This window comes from Polypterus senegalus, chromosome 15 (genome assembly GCF_016835505.1).
Source record: "Polypterus senegalus isolate Bchr_013 chromosome 15, ASM1683550v1, whole genome shotgun sequence".
NCBI lineage: Eukaryota > Metazoa > Chordata > Cladistia > Polypteriformes > Polypteridae > Polypterus > Polypterus senegalus.
This window is the reverse complement of record NC_053168.1, coordinates 132,816,059-132,829,298: the sequence shown is the minus strand read 5'-3', so window position 1 is coordinate 132,829,298 and position 13,240 is coordinate 132,816,059.

Below are 13,240 nucleotides of genomic sequence, written 5' to 3'. Positions count from 1 at the left end.
ATTTCTACATTTTTAACTTTGGATTTTAAAGGATTTATTTATTGTTGTTGGTTTTAACCCTACTTGGCACTTGTTTTTATGGATTTATTTATGCACTTTTTGTTTTTGATTGTTTTAAATAAAGCACTATTTCACTTTTGGAATATATCCCCTGGCTTTGAGAGGTTTTTCCCCATTTTGTCAGCTCATCTCGGTGACATTATCGACGGTGTTGGGTTCAGGGTTCCCAAACGGACGAAGAGACTATGGAAGAGAACCCGCATCGTCACACTGATGTCTGAGGTTTGACAAGCACTAATGGTAGAAGTAAGGCAAGAGATATCAAATCTAAATTTTAACATTTATTCTGTTAATTGTCTTCAACAGATAGCAGAGCTAGTATTTGGTAAAGTTTATATTCACGCATCCATTTCCTAAAGCATTTCCTTAACAGTATTCAGCATGAGGTGGGTTGGCACCCTGCCCTGGATTGGTTCCTGCATTGTGCCCTGTGTTGGCTGGGATTGGCTCCAGCGGACCCCCATTACCCTGTATTCGGATTCAGCGGGTTAGGAAATGGATGGATGGATGGATATTCAGCATGAGAAGCAAGGCAGGAACCAACCAGCCTTGGCCGGTTTTCCACACTCACTCACTCATATACGGTCTGTTTAGAGTTACCGGCGTTCAAGCCCCCATGTCCTTTGAGCAGAGGGGCAGCAACAACAACCACTGTGCCGCTCATGTGCCAAATGTGTACATGCCCACTGAATACTCACTAGATATTCTTATGCAGCAGTCTTTTCAAAAGACGAGCCCAGAGCACACGAAGAGTGTTACAAACATATGCAAGTAAGAGATACATAACAGCATACATATAACACACACATATATTTAAATATACTATCAATGTAAACATGTAAATGAAATAATAGATAACATCTTGCTTTCGCAACTCCTCTAAAACGTTCTCGCCTTTAGCCACGGCATAGAAGCGCTTTGATGAAAGCCGCCTGAAGCAGTCGTGCCAGTCATGATGAAGTTGTCATTCAACAATATATATTATGTTCTCCCCTCCTGTTTTAAATGGCAGGCATCCCACAGGTGTGCCATATGTGCAACTTCAGACTTATCAAGATTAATTAAGTGTCTGGCTGTTACATTTCATTGACATATTTATAACTTTCAGTGCTTTCAGGTGTCAATAATATGACTATAAGCAAAATGCTTAGAAATCTAACATATAAAAGAAAATACTTCATGTATTTAAGATGAACAATAACATGTGACACACATGGAATATTTGTCATTTTTTGGTTTGTTTTTATTTGAAAACCAATGTTAATAATAAAATTGGACCCATAAATTTCTTTAGACAACTACAGATTTTAATTTTGTTGGGTAGTATATTCAGTATCTACAGTGCATCCAGAAAGTATTCACGGCGCATCACTTTTTCCACATTTTGTTATGTTACAGCCTTATTCCAAAATGGATTAATTTCATTTTTTTCCTCAGAATTCTACACACAACACCCCATAATAACAATGTGAAAAAGGTTACTTGAGGTTTTTGCAAATTTATTAAAAATAAAAAAATTGAGAAATCACATGTACATAAGTATTCACAGCCTTTGCCATGAAGCTCCAAATTGAGGTCAGGTGCATCCTGTTTCCCCTGATCATCCTTGAGATGTTTCTACAGCTTAATTGGAGTCCACCTGTGGTCAATTCAGTTGATTGGACATGATTTGGAAAGGCACACACCTGTCTATAGAAGGTCCCACAGTTGACAGTTCATGTCAGAGCACAAACCAAGCATGAAGTCAAAGGAATTGCCTGTAGACCTCCGAGACAGGATTGTCTCGAGGCACAAATCTGGGGAAGGTTACAGAAAAATTTCTGCTGCTTTGAAGGTCCCAATGAGCACAGTGGCTTCCATCATCCGTAAGCTGAAGAAGTTTGAAACCATCAGGACTCTTCCTAGAGCTGGCCAGCCATCTAAACTGAGCGATCGGGGGAGAAGGGCCTTAGTCAGGGAGGTAACCAAGAATCCGATGTTCACTCTGTCAGAGCTCCAGATGTCCTCTGTAGAGAGAAGAGAACCTTCCAGAAGGACTACCATCTCTGCAGCAATCCACCAATCAGGCCTGTATGGTAGAGTGGCCAGACGGAAGCCACTCTTTAGTAAAAGGCACATGGCAGCCCACCTGGGGTTTGCCAAAAGGCACATGAAGGAGTCTCAGACCATGAGAAACAAAATTCTCTGGTCTGATGAGACAAAGATTTAAGTCTTTGGTGTGAATGCCAGGCGTCACGTTTGAAGGAAACCAGGCACCGCTCATCACCAGGCCAATACCATCTCTACAGTGAAGCATGGTGGTGGCAGCATCATGCTGTGGGGATGGAACTGGGAGACTAGTCAGGATAAAGGTAAAGATGAGTGCAGCAATGTACAGAGACATCCTGGATGAACACCTGCTCCAGAGCGCTCTTGACCTCAGACTGGGGCGACGGTTCATCTTTCAGCAGGACAACGACCCTAAGCACACAGCCAAGATATCAAAGGAGTGGCTTCAGGACAACTCTGTGAATGTCCTTGAGTGGCCCAGCCAGAGCCCAGACTTGAATCCGATTGAACATCTCTGGAGAGATCTTAAAATGGCTGTGCACCGACCTGATGGAGCTTGAGAGGTGCTGCAAAGAGGAACGGGCGAAACTGGGCAAGGATAGGTGTGCCAAGCTTGTGGCATCGTATTCAAAAAGACTTAAGGCTGTAATTGCTGCCAAAGGTGCATCGACAAAGTATTGAGCAAAGGCTATGAATACTTATGTACATGTGATTTCTCAGTTTTTTTTATTTTTAATAAATTTGCAAAAACCTCAAGTAAACTTTTTTCAGGTTGTCATTATGGGTTGTTGTGTGTAGAATTCTGAGGAAAAAAATGAATTTAATCCATTTTGGAATAAGGCTGTAACATAACAAAATGTGGAAAAAGTGATGGGCTGTGAATACTTTCCGGATGCACTGTATACTGAAGGAGCATGGTGATGTAGTGCTTAGGTCTGCTACCTCACACATCCTGGGCTCAGACCTCAGCTTGGTCACTGTCCGTGTTGAGATTGCACATGTAAACAATGTACGGTCTCCTTATATATGTTACACAATTGATAAAACCACGATAGGAAATGATGGTGGTGCAGTGGTAGCGTTGCTGCCTCACAGTTAGGAGACCCAGGTTCGCTTCCCAGGTCCTCCCTGCATGGAGTTTGCATGTTCTCCCCGTGTCTGCGTGGGTTTCCTCCCACAGTCCAAAGACATGCAGGTTAGGTGCATTGGCCATCCTAAATTGTCCTTAGTGTGTGCTTGGTGTGTGTGTGCGCCCTCCAGTGGGCTGGCGCCCTGCCCGGGGTTTGTTCCTGCCTTGCTCCCTGTGCTGGCTGGGATTGGCTCCAGCAGACCCTGTGACCCTGTGTTAGGATATAGCAGGTTGAATTATGAATGGATGGATAGAAAATGGAAAGAGAGATGGACCAGAAAGGCAACGTACAAAAAGCATAGAGAGGGATAGAACTTTATTTGTCCCTAGAGGGAAATTTGGCTTTTTATAGAAGCCCTTTCAATTGTTGTCTGCATATCTGTTTCCATATCAAAAAACAGGAGCTGGAGGTGGCAGAGGTAAAGATTAGATTAGAACTGAGGACATTAGAGGGTCAGCTCAAGTTGGACGGTTAGGAGACAAAGTCAGAGAGGCGAGATGCTGGGTATATTGGGAGAAGGATGTTAAAGATAGAGATGCCAAGTAAGAGGAGAAGAGGAAGGCCTAAAAGGAGGTTTATGGATGCGGTGAGAGAGGACATGCAGTTGATGGGTGGGACAGAACAAGATGAAGAGGAAAGAAAGATATGGAAACAGATGATCCAGATAAAGAAGAAGATAAAGTCATCTTACATCTACATTTGTGTGTGTTTTCATAGGGTGACCTATTTCTTCTCCCACTTTTTAATGATGTTTAAAGCCCATGCTGTTTGAATGCTGTCTGTGATGGTCTGGCACCTCTTCATGCTTTAGTTTCTGCCTTGCACCAAATGCTGTTGGGATAAGCTCTGGCATCCATTAACCTCGAAAATGGATTAAGAGATTGTTACATAACGTTACATCAGACTGTCAAGTACACGATAGTAATAGTCTTCTACTTTATTATGTAGACGTGGCAATGGGTAAACTGCAGCTGAAAGATGTGACTACATTGGCTAATATAATGGCACAAGGACTATAAAAATTTTGGGGGCTGCTGGGATATGCAGTTCCCTAGTCTATAACACTCCAACAGTACTGTAGTAATTAGCCAGGGTCCTGCATTTGAATCCCTTGTGTGGTGGGTCCAAGTCTGGTTCACTGTGTGGAGTTTGCATGTCCTCTCCACATTTGTGTGTGTTTTTTTCATAAGGTGACCCAGTTCTTCTCCCAGTATGTAATGACGTGCAAAGCCCAGTTGCTGCTTGAATGGGCTCTGTGATGGACCAGCACCCCTTTACACTTTAGTTTCTGCCTTGCACCAGATGATATCTGAATGAGCTCTGGTTTCCCTCAACCCCAAAATGGGTTAAGATTGTTACATTACGTTACATACATACTGTCAAGTATACAACAGTAATACTCTTCTACTTTATTATGGAGACGTGGCGATGGGTAAACTGCAGCTGTTGTGCCACTTCAGGACGTAAAGACGTGACTACATTGGCTAATTGTTAAATTGACATATAATGGCACAAGGACCATACAAATTTTGCAGAGTGATAAGAAAAACAAAACTGTTCCATGGTTCAACACCCAAGGGGCTGCTGGGATATGCAGTTCATTAGTCCGTAACACCGCTTCAGTACTGTAGTGATTAGCCAGGGTCCTGCGTTTGAATCCCTTGTCTGGTGTGTCCAAGTCTGGTCCACTATGAGGATTTTGCATGTCCTCTCCACATTTGTGTGTGTTTTTCATAAAGTGACCAGGTTTTTCTCTCACTTCTTAATGACAAGTAAATCCCAGTTGCTACTTGAATGCTCTCTGTGATGGTCCGGCACACCTTCACACTTTAGTTTCTGTCTTGCACCAAATCCTGCCGGGATGAGCTCTGGTTTCCCTCAAACCCAAAATGGATTAAGATTGTTACATTACGTTACATCAGACTGCCAAGTACACGACAGTAATACTCTTCTACTTTATTATGGAGACGTGGCTGTTGGGCGGCTTCAGGACGTAAAGACGTGACTACATTGGCTAATTGTTAAATTGCCATATAATGGCACAAGGACCATAATAATTTTGCAGGGTGATAAGAAAAACAAAACTGCCCAGTAGTTCAAAACCCAAGGGGCTGCTGGGATATGCAGTACCCTAGTCCGTAACACCACTTCAGTTCTGTAGTGATTAGCCAGGGTCCTGCGTTTGAATCCCTTGTCTGGGGGGTCCAAATCTGGTCCACTATGTAGAGTTTGCATGTTCTCTCCACATTTGTGTGTGTTTTTCATAGGGTGACCCAGTTCTGCTCCCACTTTGTAATAACGTGTGAAGCCCAGTTGCTGCTTGAATGGGCTCAGTGATGGTCCGGCACACCTTCACACTTTAGTTTCTGCCTTACACCAAATGCTGTCGGGATGAGCACTAGCATCCATTAACCTCGAAAATGGATTAAGAGATTGTTACATTACGTTACATCAGACTGTCAAAGCATTGGGTTAACTGCAGCTGTTGTGCCACTTCAGGACATAAAGATGTGACTACATTAGCTAATTGTTAAGTTGTCATATAATGGCACAAGGACCATAAATATTTTTCAGAGTGATAAGAAAAACAAAACTGTCCAATGGTTCAACACCCAAGGGGCTGCTGGGATATGCAGTTCATTAGTCCGTAACACCGCTTCAGTACTGTAGTGATTAGCCAGGGTCCTGCGTTTGAATCCCTTGTCTGGTGGGTCCAAGTCTGGTCCACTATGAGGATTTTGCATGTCCTCTCCACATTTGTGTGTGTTTTTCATAAAGTGACCAGGTTTTTCTCTCACTTCTTAATGACAAGTAAATCCCAGTTGCTACTTGAATGCTCTCTGTGATGGTCCGGCACACCTTCACACTTTAGTTTCTGTCTTGCACCAAATGCTGTCTGGATGAGCACTGGTTTCCCTCAGCCCCAAAATGGATTAAGATTGTTACATTACGTTACATCAGACTGCCAAGTACACGACAGTAATACTCTTCTACTTTATTATGGAGACGTGGCGATGGGTAAACTGCAGCTGTTGTGCCACTTCAGGACATAAAGATGTGACTACATTGGCTAATTGTTGAATTGACATATAATGGCACAAGGACCATACAAATTTTGCAGAGTGATAAGAAAAACAAAACTGTCCGATGGTTCAACGTCCAAGGGGCTGCTGGGACATGCAGTTCATTAGTCCGTAACACTGCTTCAGTACTGTAGTGATTAGCCAGGGTCCTGCGTTTGAATCCCTTGTCTGGTCCACTATGTGGAGTTTGCATGTCCTCTCCACATTTGTGTGTGTTTTTCATAAGGTGACCCAGTTCTTCTCCCAGTATGTAATGACGTGTAAAGCCCAGTTGGTGCTTGAATGCTCTCTGTGATGGTCCGGCACACCTTCACACTTTAGTTTCTACCTTGCACCAAATGCTGCCGGGATGAGCTCTGGTTTCCCTCAGCCCCAAAATGGATTAAGAATGTTACATTACGTTACATCAGACTGCCAAGTACACGACAGTAATACTCTTCTACTTTATTATGGAGACGTGGCTGTTGGGCGGCTTCAGGACGTAAAGACGTGACTACATTGGCTAATTGTTAAGTTGCCATATAATGGCACAAGGACCATAAAAATTTTGCAGGGTGATAAGAAAATCTGTGCTACTGCCCGTGATGAGTGTTTTTGGAATTCTGTGTGTGCTGCAGTAATCCTGGTGGTTATCACTTAATTGATCTAACTAATCAATGCCCAATCAAAGATACATTAACGCTAGAAGGTGTGCAAAGAGTCACTTTTAAAGATATATTTGCCAGACTCTTAAAATCAATTGTCTTACTTCCCATTAGCTTTAGTACCTTTGTCACTGTCTGCTTATCTTTTTTCAATTTGATCTCTTCTCTTTCCTTCCTGAAGTTGTAAGGTGAAAGGATATGAATTATTTTCACCTCAATGTGGCAACTAACACAATCATGGAAACAAATGAAATAAATATAAATAAACGCTGAGCGGGTTATCATTCATCTCAAGTTTTTAAGTAAATCCAGGTGCTTAATATCAAGCAACACTAAAGAAAGAGGAAACGTTTGCCACACATTCCTATTTCGATGAGGTTACTCTTCAATTTTTATTTAAAATCCAAATCTAAAATGGATCAGGATATCTGGAAACCATCTTAACACAGACAGACAGACGTTGGATTTTACATCGTAAATATAAACGTCTACACGTGTGTGTGTCTGTCTGCCTGGTCCGGAAGTGAGAGGTGGAGTCGGGGTAAGGGCTCCACATACGAGGATACACAAGTGAGGTGAGCACGTCGGCAAAACAAATCCTCCTAGGAGAGGGACGCCCAGAGTAGTTCCTTTCAATTACCTGACATCTCTACATTTCAATTTTTGTCTGATGATTTCAATAGTTTCTAGGACCCCGGGTTTTATACAGCATGGGCTTACACAGACAGTATATACAGCCAGCCCTGTTGGGTCCTGCAGGCGCCTCCAGGGGGTGCTGCAGTTGGAGCTTCTGAGCCTTTATGGGCAGTGTGTTTGCCACACCGGGAAGAGCAGCAGTCAAGCACCTGGAGCACTTCCGGGTGCCTTATAAAAAGGAGCCAGCAACCACTACTCGGGGACCCAGTGTCAAGAGGAGGGAGACAAAGCTGCCAAGGAGGAATGGAGGACTTAAGAGTCTGAGGTCAAGAGCGCTCTGGAGCAGGTTTTCATCCAGGATGTCTCTGTACGTTGCTGCACTCACCTTTCCCTTTATCCTGACTAGTCTCCCAGTTCCATCCCCACAGCACGATGCTGCCACCACCATGCTTCACTGTAGGGATGGTATTGGCCTGGTGATGAGCGGTGCCTGGATTCCTCCGAACGTGACGCCTGGCATTCACACCAAAGAGTTCAATCTTTGTCTCATCAGACCAGAGAATTGTGTTTCTCATGGTCTGAGAGTCCTTCATGTGCCTTTTGGTAAACTCCAGGCGAGCTGCGATGTGCCTTTTACTAAGGAGTGGCTTCTGTCTGGCCACTCTACCATACAGGCCTGATTGGTGGATTGCTGCAGAGATGATTGTTCTTCTGGAAGGTTCTCCTCTCTCCACAGAGGACCCCTGGAGCTCTGACAGAGTGACCATCGGGTTCTTGGTCACCTCCATGACTAAGGCCCTTCTCCCCCGATCGCTCAGTTTAGATGGCTGGCCAGCTCTAGGAAGAGTCCTGGTGGTTTCAAACTTCTTCAGCTTACGGATGATGGAGGCCACTGTGCTCATTGGGACCTTCAAAGCAGCAGAAATTTTTCTGTAACCTTCCCCAGATTTGTGCCTCGAGACAATCCTGTCTCGGAGGTCTACAGACAATTCCTTTGACTTCATGCTTGGTTTGTGCTCTGATGTGAACTGTCAACTGTGGGACCTTCTATAGACAGGTGTGTGCCTTTCTAAATCATGTCCAATCAACTGAATTTACCACAGGTGGACTCCAATTAAACATCTCAAGGATGATCAGGAAAACAGGATGCACCTGAGCTCAATTTGGAGCTTCACGGCAAAGGCTGTGAATATTTATGTACATGTGATTTCTCAGTTTTTTTATTTTTAATAAATTTGCAAAAACCTCAAGTAAACTTTTTTCACGTTGTCATTATGGGGTGTTGTGTGTAGAATTCTGAGGAAAAAATGAATTTAATCCATTTTGGAATAAGGCTGTAACATAACAAAATGTGGAAAAAGTGATGGGCTGTGAATACTTTCTTGATGCACTGTATGTAGATACATTGTCAGACAAGAGTACTTTGGGGAATCAATCCAACAAGGTAAGCACTGACTCTCCAAGGTGTGAGCAGTTGCTGTCGTTATCATCTTCTCCATTTTTATCTGCAAGCTTGAAGACTACCCAAAATGGTGGCATCTCTCATAAATAAATTTAGTGAGAAAAAACATTCCAAAAAATGATTAATTTTTAATCGACGCACTATAGCAAAAAAGAAAATAACAATGGGAATGCATTCCAGGACCTCAAAAACAGCTTCCGTTTCTACTGGACTTTTGCGGCTTTTAACCTCAATATCTCCAAAATACAACCAGATATTGATGTGATTTTTACAAACAGCTACGCAACAACACAATGCTAATTTCAGGTGTTTATGCCGACCACAATAATTATGGAGAATTTTTGAATGTTTAAGCTTGTTAAAAAAGGACATTGTTATGTTTGCCACTCAATAACTCTTTAACTTTTGATAAGATCAGAATCAGCTCCCTCTTTTTCGAATGTTTGTATTATGATGAACAGAAAAGGTCCCATTTAATTTATCTCTAAGGCAAATAATTAGAGTGCAAATAATCCATTTGTGACGAGATCCGTGCATGAGCTGGAGTGCCAAAGTTAGGTTCCACAGTCAGGCCCATAGCATGAGGATTACAGGAAGTAAAACAGAAACAATATATATATATATATATATATATATATATATATATATATATATATATATATATATATATATATATATATATATATGCTCAAAAAATTAAAGGAACACTTTGAAAACACATCAGATCTCAATGGGAAAAAGAAATCCTCCTGGATATCTATACTGATATAGACTGGGTAATGTGTTAGGAACGAAAGGATGCCACATCGCTTGATGGAAATGAAAATGATCAACCTACAGAGCCCTGAATTCAAAGACGCCCCAAAAATCAGAGTGAAAAATTATGTGGCAGGCTAGTCCATTTTGCCAAAATTTAATTGCAGCAACTCAAAATTGTACGCAGCACTTTGTATGGCCCCTGTGTTCTTGTATACATGCCTGACAACATCGGTGCATGCTTCTAATGAGATGACAGATGGTGTTGTGGGGATCTCCTCCCAGATCTGGACCAGGGCATCACTGAGCTCCTGGACAGTCTGAGGTGCAACGTGGGCATTGGATGGACCAAAACATAATGTCCCAGAGGTGTTCTATTGGATTTAGGTCAGGAAAGTGTGGTGGCCAGTCAATGGTATCAATTCCTTCATCCTCCAGGAACTGCCTGCATACTCTCACCACATGAGGCCAGGAATTGTCGTGCACCAGGAGCCACTGTACCAGCATAGGGTCTGACAATGGGTCCAAGGATTTCATCCTGATACCTAATGGCAGCCAAGGTGCCTTTGTCAAAGCCTGTAGCGGTCTGTGTGACCCTCCATGGATATGCCTCCCCAGACAATCATTAACCCACCACCAAACTGCTCATGCTGAATGATGTTACAGGCAGCATAATGTTCTCCATGGCTTCTCCAGACCCTTTCACTTCTGTCACGTGCTCAGGGTGAACCTGCTCTCATCTGTAAAGCACAGGGCACCAGTGGTGCATCTGCCAATTCTGGTATTCTATGGCGAATGCCAATCGAGCTGCATGCTGCTGGGCAGTGAGCTCAGGGCCCATTAGAGGACATGGGGCCCTTGGGTCACCCTCATGAAGTCTTTCTGGTTGTTTGGTCAGAGACATTCACACCAGTGGCCTGCTGGAGGTCATTTTGTAGGGCTCTGGCAGTGCTCATCCTGTTCCTCCTTGCCCAAAGGAGCAGATACTGGTCCTGCTGATGGGTTATGGACCTTCTATGGCCCTCTCCAGCTCTCCTAGAGTAACTGCTTGTCTCCTAGAATCTCCTCCATGCCCTTGAGACTGTGCAGGAGACACAGCAAACCTTCTGGCAATGACACGTATTGATGTGCCATCCTGGAGAAGTTGGACTACCTGTGCAACCTCTGTAGGGTCCAGGTATCGCCTCATGCTACCAGTAGTGACACTGACTGTAGCCAAATGCAAAACTAGTGAAGAAACAGTCAGAAAAGATGAGGAGGGAAAAATGTCAGTGGCCTCCACCTGTTAAACCATTCCTGTTTTGGGGTCATCTCATTGTTGCCCCTCTAGTGCATCTGTTGTTAATTTCATTAACACCACAGCAGCTGAAACTGATTAACAACCCCTCTGCTACTTAACTGACCAGATTAATATCCCATAAGTTTCATTGACTTTATGCTATACTCTGATTAAAAAGTGTTCCTTTAATTCTTTTGAGCAGTATATATATATATATATATATATACAGTATATATATTTGAACTCAGTATGCTGATAGTTAGAGTTCTTGGCAGAAGAAGTAATATTTTAAAAAAGCAATTTCCATGAGATAGTGGGTATCTGCTTTTTCAGTCATCTTAAGAAGAGGTGATCCCTGCTACAATTAAATAGCCAACTGACTAAGAGACTGAACAGTTTATGGGATGTCGGTACACCAGTCAGCTTCTCAACATTTGATCCCTGCTACAATTACATAGCCAGCTGCCTAACAGATTAAACAAATTATGGGATGGTGTTTCACCGTCAACTTAAGAACGGGTTACTTGCTACAATTAAATAGCCAACTGACTAAGAGACTGAACAGTTTATGGGATGTCGGTACACCAGTCATCTTGAGAACGTTTGAACCTTGTTTCTACTAATTACCCAACTGACTAAGTGACTGAATAATTTATGGGATGGAGTTTCACCGGTCACCTTAGAGAAGAGGTGATCCCTGCTATAATTAAATAGCCAATGGACTATTAGACGGGACGGTTTATGCTACTGACCATACAAATGGGTTTCATGAATGGAAAGGACTCCTCTTGTTCAGAAACTATTTTTAAACAGCCTCTTGTCTTTAAAGCCATATTATTAATGTTTTTACATCGTATTTAGTTTAATACCTGCATGTTCTGGAAAAAAACTATATTATTATATACGCTCTGTTATTATGATTGGTAAAATATAACTCAAACATTAAGCAAAAGAAAACCAAATTTGCAGTATGCATTTTACAAATGTCCATTTTTTTCTTATATCCCCAGCATATTCACCCTTTCATTTCTTCGACTGTTGTATGGATTCACATAATGAACCATTTTCATTCCACTGAAGATATGACTTCTGCATAAACTATAACACAGACAAAAAATTATTCTGCCTATTATTACCTTTTTTTTTTCTTTTTCATACAGGAAAAGACATTTCCCCTCTCAAACAATGTAATTTAATGGCAGCATCCACAACTTCATGTTCTGTCATATAATACACTGGTTTTGTGGCATAAATATTCAGTTTATTTTCTAAAGAAATTGCAAGTTTTAAACAAAAACAATGCCATACATCAGGAAGCAGCAATTTGTGCTCGTGTAATTTAATGCAAAGGTGCAACGTTCTATTGCTTTTCACTGCATCTCTCGTTCCTTCATATTTTTGGTAGAATTTCTGAGTAAAGGCATTGCAACATGTTAATCAAAATGACTATCTGCATTTTATTTTCTGCACAGAGAGTCATTTTCTGTAGCAATTAGAAACATAATTAGAGAAAACTAATCCTCGTTCAGAAATAGAATATTTTGCATGCTGATGACATGAAAACACGAAAGCTTATCGTCTCTGGTTTGACGTCAGCCTTTGAGTTTTTGGTTTTCTCTCCTCTGTTGCCTTCTGAACTTAACCAAACTCCATATTGACAATTTGGTCATTTTTTTTCTTTGTTTTATTTTATAAGTTCAAAATTTATGTAGTATTCTAAAGCAACCTTTAGAACGCTTTATAAAAATATCCTTATTAATAATGTTGGGTTGTTATTTTTAATAGTCTTAATTGCACATGGTGGGCATCTGAAGAAAATACTTCATCCTGATATACCATTGAAAATTAGAAGCATCAAATTGAAGTCTGGACCGCAATGAGATTTGGAATTTCTTACACACTCTGTCACAAAATAGCATATGCACCAGAAAGCAAGTGTCCAATTGGCATGAAAAATGGGCATTGAAGATCAGTAGGCATGAGACCACACAATTCATACTGCGATTTGGGCTTCACAATACGATACGAAACGTACCGTGAGTGTCAGCTCACATGTAATTAGATAATCCTTAATCAAACACGGTAAAATAACAACATATCAGTGTGCAAGTATACAAGATTTAAGATATGTTTTGTAAGCT